At 40.7% G+C, this 7,406-nt stretch overlaps 1 long non-coding RNA gene across 1 annotated transcript in view; it reads right to left on the bottom strand.

The window, feature by feature from the left end:
• The window catches only part of LOC116147601 (uncharacterized), a 59,075-nt gene continuing 51,669 nt past the window's right edge, over nt 1-7,406 (bottom strand). Inside the window, exon 3 of the long non-coding RNA XR_004131135.2 lies at nt 1-1,795. This is a non-coding gene — a long non-coding RNA (uncharacterized LOC116147601). The remainder of the gene's footprint in view (nt 1,796-7,406) is intronic.

Here is a 7,406-nt window from a genome sequence, read left to right as displayed (position 1 = left end):
GAAGGGATAAATTGGGAATTTGAAAATTGCACCTCTTGGGGAGTGATGGAAATGTGAGTTGTCTTGATGGCGGTGGTGGTTTCACGGGTGTAGACATCTATCAAAATTCATCAGAGTGTACATCTGAGATATGTGTAGGTAACTGTACAGGAACCAGGCCACAACAAAGGGTCTTTTTAGTTGAATTATTAGAAGCTTCTGGTTTTCCTGGAAGAGCCCCTTCACGTTAAACTCTTGAAGGTGCAGCAGAGGCTGCTGGAAGCCGTAATGTCCTGTTCTTCTCTTCTGGCCACCCAGGTAGCCTACATTTCAGTTCTCCTGCAGTTTGGCTGAGACCGTGAGACTCATTTCTGGCCAACAGAACAAGTGGGAGAAATACATGCTACTCCTATGTTTGAATCATAAATACATCCCTCACAAGACTGCTCCAGGGTCAACAAACTACCTGGGAGCTAAACCCAGCTCACCCTATGTTTTTGTAAATAAAGTTTTATTGAAACAAAGGTACAGTTACAGCCGCTTTTCTGTTACAATGCCAGATTTGAGTAATTGCAGCAAAACCATGCAGCTCACAAAACACATAATATTAACGATCTAACCCTTTACAGAAAAAGTTTGCCACCTCTGCCCTGGTCCCTCTCTCTTCCTGTTACTCTATAACCTTAGAGACCGCATTTGAACATGTTGGCCCCACGGCATGAAAGAAGTCTGGATTCTTGAATTATGGCACTTAACTTGAATTATGGCACTTAACTTCTACCCCACTGGACTTCATGTGAGTGAAAAATGAGCTTTAATTGTGCAACGTCACAGAGATTTTAGGATTGTCTGTTACAACAGCTAGCATCACTCCCTGGAAGACCCAAAGGTCACTATGAATATGCCTGTGTGCTTCTGCTTAATCATTCTGACTCTTTAAGTGGCCTGCAAACTGGAACTATGTCACATTATGATGGAATCACTCTGAAAATATCTTCGTCATCTATGCCCATGACAGTAGACAAAAATCTCATAAATTTTAACTGCACTGGATCCAAATTAGCAGGCGACTCTAGAAAACATATAGTGCTCTCTGTGTTCTCGATCCCTGCAAAAGTCAAGAATTCTGCTGGCTTGGGATAGGACTGAGCGGGCAGGTGACTCTTGGATTCTCGAGTTCCCATGCATTGAACAGGACTGTGGAGGTGCATTACCCCAGCAGGAGCACTTCACAGCACATTTAGCAAAAGAGCTGTTGTCCCGGAAGGCCGTGTGGGAAAGATGCCGAGGGCGGCTAGCACCGTCTCCCGCACAAGACTCAGACGTGATCGATGAGGACAGGGCCTCTGAGCTGCTGTCCCTGGCTCTCCCCAGTCAAAACAACACCTGTTCCCCTGCAACGAGGCATAAATTTCCAAGCTTTTCAGTCCTATCGTCTGATATGCGCTTTAAAACTGCAATTTGGATCCTAAGGGTAGAGGAGAGAGCAACTTAACCAAGACCCAGCGATTTCTTGACTCGGAGAACATGGAAAAGTAACCATGAAGTGACTCTGAGACCTTCATTACCTCATCTCTGTGCAGCAGCTGTAGCCAGAAAAAGCACCAGATCGCTTTCCACGGAGCAAAGTCACTCTTCTGACAGCGGGACACCACTGAGAGGTTAGCCTTGACAATGAGTTCTCAGTAGGACCAGTGTGTCTGGATGATGAGAATAAACTTCCTTCTGTAATCTGGTGCCAGCAAAGTCAGGAGGGTGACACAAAGCAGTCCGGAGGATGAGCACATTTCAGATCTTAAGTTTTTCTTATTGGGAGCTTTTGGAAAAAAAAAAAAAAAAAGGAAAGATGGCAAAACAAATCTGAAATTGTGCATCCAAAAAAGAAAGCGATTCCAGATGCTCCACAGTCTACTGAAGACTATTAAATTATTTACAAACTCTCCCAGGCTTTGGTTTTCAGCTGGCATGGTACACGCTAGTACACATCATTATCTATGAATTGCAGCATAAATGCTAATCTAAGCATATCGCTTTTTAACCAGAATTGTTCTTGGAAAAGGACCTATGAACATTAATTCTGTGGGAAAGTCTCCTTATAGAAAAATCTCTTTAAAATGTATTTCTTTTTCCAAAACATATATTGAGAAAAGTAATATTTCACCCAGGCAGGATTTTTGTGGTAGTGATCATCAGAAGGAATCATTTATTGTCTTTTAATCTTTAAAAAAACTGTATTGAGGTCTAACTGACATATAGCACTATATTGGTATCAGGTGTACAACGTAACGATATATACATATCATTGTGGATATGATATACGTATATATGATATTTTAGGTATATAAATGGTGAAATGATCACAGTAAGTCTAGCTATTATCTTTTAATCTAACTAGGAGACTGGTCATAAAATCATGACAATGCAAAAAACAGAGAAATAGCCAGTGCTTTATGTTAAAGTATACTGTCATTGCCCACCTCTCCCCTGGCAAGCATCAGCCCCCTCTGTTACATGTGGAGAGAAGAGGTGGGTTTTCTGTAAGCCCTTCCCATATTGCCAGCTCCCCAGCCTCTGTCACCATCAGGGGCTGCCCCTGACTCTTAGAGCCCCAGAGGGAACCTGCCCTGTGCTCCGCCAGACCCTTGAGACTGAGGTCATTCCTGTGTCATAACTCTGAGAGCTGGTGCAAGTCACATGTCTGAACAATGACCACACACGGGCATACAGGAGCACCCAGTTTTACTCGAGTCTTGGAGATGTTAAAGAGGATTATGCACTGGAGAAAACTGAAACTATCTGAGAGTACAAAGGAAAAACATCCAGAGAAATAAGCCTTCCCGGGACTCCTTGCTCAGACACATCCTGCTCACAACTGCCCTCTCCTGTCCCAAGCTCAGCACTTTCCTCCCTCCTTCTTTCCATGCCACTCCCAACCCCACGCGTGGCTGGGGACCCACTTCACGGCAGATCTCACTGTATGCCCTCAGGCACTGTTTTCAAACCAGATTCATTTCTTTCTCCCAAGCAGTGCATATCACCAAATCAGATTAGTTCCATTTAGAATTAAGTCTTGGGGGAGGGGGGGGCTCAGCCATGGAGTGAGTAGTGGCATTTGGCATCCTGCCTTGATACGCCACAGAGTCCTCCAGGACAGAGCAGACACTTCGAGGCTGGTGCCCTTCCAAATTTCTCCACTTGGTAACATTCACATTTTTTTTATTTTCCTAACCATTGAAAACACTTGCTCACCTACACACACACACACAAATACATGTAATCACAAAAATCACAAATATACATAGACTTTTTCATAAGATAAGCATTAATTTTAAAAATTTGCCTCCTGGATGTCAGATTGTGTCTGCTCAGATCTGCTAAGAATATAAAGAGGCCATGGCTTAGCTAGCCTTCTTTTAATAGCTGTTGTAACAGAATTTAAATAAAGAATAACAAGGAATTCCCCGGTTTGGAAAACAATTTATCTGTAAGTAGAAAGCAAATGAATGGGTTTAAGAAATGATTAGTGCCAGAGTGATGTCTAAAGCATTTCCATTTGTAGGGACGAGAGGTAAGGAAAGGCTTCCAGCCACCCCTAATTTAAACATTTGAAGGCTTCAGTTACATCCCAGACACTGAGAGCGGCCCCCCACCACCCCAGCTCTACAAGCAGGCTCCTTACCCAAAGAAGCCACCATATCAGTGTCTCCTTGTAACCGTACAGGGGACCACAGCCCCCAGCAGTATGATACAGCGCAGTGGAGCAGCACACCCTCAGCTGGGACACCGAGAGTACAGCTCTGGTGGTCAGAAACCACGATTCAGCGCATCACTGGACAACTGAGATGGAGATCATTAACACTAGCGTCAGAGAGATATGAGTTCTAGTCCTGACTCTTCAGTTTATTACCTATGTGACCTTGGGGAAATGATTTAAGCTTCTTGATCCTATCTCTCTCTCTCTCTCTCTCTCTTTTTATTTTTTTTTTATTTTTTTATTTTTTTGCAAAATGAGAATAATACCTTGTATGATTGTTTGAGACTGAAATAAGTTAAGTTAAGAACTTGTCACAGTGTCCAGCACATGGTAAGCATTTAATAAATGGTATTCAAGAGCAGATGGAATAATGAAATCATTCAGCACGCAGGGCTGGGAGCCTGAGCTTGGATTCCAGCTAGGTGTGGTTAGGCTCAGCTAGGTCGGACTAAGTTCTGGCCGGTAGCGCATGCGCAGAAGTGATGCGAGCACATTTGGACCATGTATTTAAAGGGAAGCCCTCCTCATTCCCTTTTCCTTTCTGCTGGACGAAATACAGACATAGTAGTGAGCTATTTGGGGCCACCCCCTAGAGACAGTGAACCAGCACGTCCTCCATCCTCCTGCTCCAACTTGCATCACTTATCCTCTAGACCTGATCCACAGCCTGCATTTCTCTCTCTAGTTGGTTCCTTCTGTCCCCAGATGTCAGGTCCTTCTCTTTATTTCATTCCATCATTTTGCATCATTAAAGAAGATTACACGGAAGGTTCACCTTCTGTGTCTCTGCATGTCTGAAAATGTAGTTTCTCTGCATGTCGAGTGATAGTTTGGCTAGGTATAGAAGTCTTGGTTGAAATTCCTTTTCTGTTAGATTTTTAACACTATACTCCACTCCTTTTCAGTATCTAGTGTTTCCCATAAGAAGTCTGACATATTTATTTCATTTAGCATTCAATAGCCCTCTTCCATTTGAAGACTCATGTCATTCTTTAGCTGTGAGAAACTAGATGCTTTCACTCCTACTATAACTTTCTCTGTTGAGTCTTTCTGTTCTCTCTTTCCAGAAGGCCTATTATCATATGTTCAAATTTCTGAAATTATTCTCTACATCTCTCAACTTTAGCTCATGTTTTCCCTTTATTGTCTTCTTATTTTATACTATGATATTTCCTGAACTTTTTCTTTCAATTCTTGTATCAAAATTTTATATTGATCAGCATAACTGTATTTACCTTTATTTTCTGTAAGGATTCTTTTTCATCACATGCTGTTCTCATTTATGGGTGCAATCCTTTCTTAAATGCAAATTGTGCAAAACTTTATCTGGATTACCTTATCACTTCCTGCAATCACTCTGGAACAAGGAACAGTTATTACTGATATACACTTAAAAAAATAAGCTTAGCAAAATTACATTTATGTCTTAAGATTGTAAAAGAAGTAAACCTAAGTGACAGAATTACAATCACCCCTCAAGTAGTCTGACTTCAAAATTAACAATTTTAATGACTACATCACAATACCTTCATTTTCTTCAGATAGATTTTTGTACACTGAATAACGAGTTCCCAAAGATTTCCACATCCTAATCCCAGAACCTTTGAATATGTTACCTTACATGCCAAAAGGGACTTTGTAGATGTGATTAAGTTGGGGATCTTGAGATGGGGAGATTATCCTGGACTATTCAGGTGAGTCCAATGTAATCATAATCCTTAAAAGTTGGAAGAGGGAGGGAGAAGAGTCTGGGAAGAAGCAGAGGTCAAAGTGATGTGAATGTTGGCTTTGAAAGAGGAAGGGGCCATAAGCGAAGGAGCGCAGGCAGCCTCGAGGAGCTGGAAAAGGCAATGACATGTATTCTCCTCTAGAGCCCCCAGAAAGAATGCAGCCCTGTGAACCTATTTGAATTCCTGACCTCCAAAATTACAAGACAATACATTAGTGTTGCATTAAGACACTAACTTTGTTGTAATTTGTTACAGCAACATAGGAAACTAATACATAGATTTTGCATATTTTGGCTAGATTTATTCCTGGATGTTCTAAGCTTTTTGCCTGTTTTAAAGGATATCCTTTCATTAATTACATTTCCAAATACCATTTCTAAATGGAAACATCTCCATTTAGTATAGCAATTTTTGTATGTCAATTGATTGAAAAGCCACCTTCCTTAATTCTTTTAGAAACTCTAATAATTTGGGGATTAAATTTGTGATAGAAAATCACATCTGAAATTACTCATAATTTTTCCTTTATTTTTCTCATTTTTTTGCTTCTTTGTATCTTTGATCTATTTGATTATTTCTTGTTCTATTCTTTGACTAGGATCACCTGTACAATATTAACAGTGATAATTTCTCACTTTAATGGCAGTCCTCATGATATTTCACATTTAAGTATATTTGATGGACTTGACTTGCTAATACATTATTAAAGCTATTTGTGTTTATGTTTAGAAATAAAACAGGTCTGTAATTTTCCCTTTTTGTTGTATACTCACTCCAGTTTTCTTATTATTCATATACAAGTCTTGTAGAAATTCTCCAAGATCTATATGTTGAAAACTTTCACCTTTTTTTTTTTTTTTTTTTTTGCTGTATCTACAAACTCTATCATGATTTCCTTGACTGGCTCCATCATAAATCCCATGAAGTCATGCACAGCATCTGAACAGTTTTCTCCAGGAGGAATTTATTGTTTCAGGCTTGATGGCTTTCACAGCTTTTTCTGTAACAACAATGGCATCTTCATCCACACTTTCATGATGTTCTCTCTACTGGGGTTCTCATCCACAGCATTGACAATCCTTTCTATACAGTGTCATGTGAGATAAGCCTAAAAGGTCCTTACGGCCTCCTGACCTAGTGGCTGAATTGGAGACATTGTGTCTGGGGACAAGCAGACCACTTTAACTCAGGGGGTTCTTGGTGGCCAGGGGCTTTGTCTCAATGTCAAAAGAACTTTAAATGCAGTCCATTACTGGTAAGGTGCTTCCTCACTTCAGGGACAAAGCATCAATGGAACTGACCCAGAAAAAAGGTCCTCACTGTCCACCCAAAAGACTGGCAGCTGGTTCTTCTCATCTCCCTTCAAGGCTGAAGTGTTAGTAGCTTTACAGATAAGAGCAGTCCTGATCATAAACCTGACCGCTTTTGCACAAAACAGTAGAGTTAGCCTCTCACTTCCTGCCTTAAGTCCTGGTACTCACTTCTCTTCCTTACTAATAAATGTCCTTTTTGTGGCATTTTTTTTTCCAGAATAGGGCACTTTGATCTGCATTTTAAAAAACCTGTTCAGACAGATATCTCTTCTCCTCAGTGATTCTCTTAACACTGTCTGGGAACTCGCCTGCTGCCTCATGGTCAGCAGAAGCTGCTTCTCCTGTTATCTTGACATTTTTTTTAAGCCAAACCTCTTTCTAAAACCATCAAACCATCCTTTGATGGCATTAAAATCTCCAGCTTTAGATCCTTCACATTCCTTTTGCTTTAAAGGGTTCTATAATGATTTCAGTTTTTTCTTGAATCTTATTAGAGTCTTTAGGTATACCTTTCTTAAAGCAATCCTGTACTCATGCAAAAGCTGCAGTTTTGGTATGAGGTTAAAAAGCTATTTAGCAAAAAGTGCCAAGTTCTCATGCTTGCTGGTGTAGCTGCAGCAACGGCTTCAT

This window comes from Camelus dromedarius, chromosome 19, assembly GCF_036321535.1.
Source record: "Camelus dromedarius isolate mCamDro1 chromosome 19, mCamDro1.pat, whole genome shotgun sequence".
NCBI classification, from domain to species: domain Eukaryota; kingdom Metazoa; phylum Chordata; class Mammalia; order Artiodactyla; family Camelidae; genus Camelus; species Camelus dromedarius.
The sequence above is the reverse complement of the archived record's forward strand: the minus strand, read 5'-3'. Positions and strand labels throughout refer to the sequence as shown.